The sequence below is a fragment of the Crocodylus porosus genome, unplaced genomic scaffold (assembly GCF_001723895.1).
Source record: "Crocodylus porosus isolate Cpor-Errol unplaced genomic scaffold, CroPor_comp1, whole genome shotgun sequence".
In the NCBI taxonomy this organism is placed as follows: domain Eukaryota; kingdom Metazoa; phylum Chordata; order Crocodylia; family Crocodylidae; genus Crocodylus; species Crocodylus porosus.
Window position 1 is genome coordinate 18,493,839 of NW_017728921.1, and position 695 is coordinate 18,494,533.

The 695-nt window shown below is 44.0% G+C and overlaps 1 long non-coding RNA gene across 1 annotated transcript in view; it reads right to left on the reverse strand.

Annotated features, from left to right (window-relative positions):
- LOC109312863 overlaps positions 1-138 on the reverse strand; it is a 16,123-nt gene extending 15,985 nt beyond the window's left edge. Inside the window, exon 1 of the long non-coding RNA XR_002101920.1 lies at positions 48-138. This is a non-coding gene — a long non-coding RNA (uncharacterized LOC109312863). The remainder of the gene's footprint in view (positions 1-47) is intronic.
- Between the last annotated feature and the right edge of the window lie 557 nt (positions 139-695).

Sequence of the window (695 nt, forward strand, 5' to 3'; positions counted from 1 at the left end):
AGTCAGTATTAAGTAGTGGGATGACTAGATCCTTTCGGCAACTTCACCTGCCATACTTTGTCCAGTTCAGGCACTTCAGTACCAGAGGTCAGCAAGAAATGTGGGTCCTAGAACGTGAAAGGTTTTCCCATGTGCTTGTAAGCTGAGCTGTAAAACTACAATTTACTGGTCCCCTCTTTGCTCTCTTTTATTACTGTGAGGATGGGAGGAGGTAACCAGCTAGAAATCCAGCTTATGCAGTCATCAGAACTCCACCTTTAGTCTTTTATATTGTTTAAACTTCAACCTACACCTGCTTTAAAAATGGGACTTTAGGGAATGATTGACTGGAGAAGACCAGCTCATAGGAGATAATCTTAGCTGTTGTGCTAGACTCAAGTCCCAGTGCCTCTATGTGTTTTCTGGGACACTGAGGACATGGCCAGCATTTAATAGGATGAAGGAGGGACAAAATCAGGAAAGCAAGCACTGGCCAGAGATGTTACATACAACCACAAGGCCAACCAATAGATGAGGGAAGCTGTGGGTCTACCACTCAGTGGTGAGGGAGAACTATCAATTTAGAAAACGCAAAGGTGGCAGAGGTGCACAGTGATTACTTTGACTTGTCCTTCACAGAACATGAAACTGCAACCAAACAGCTAACCACAACTCATATACACAGTAGCAGGGAAGGGCTGCAGATAATAGTAGTA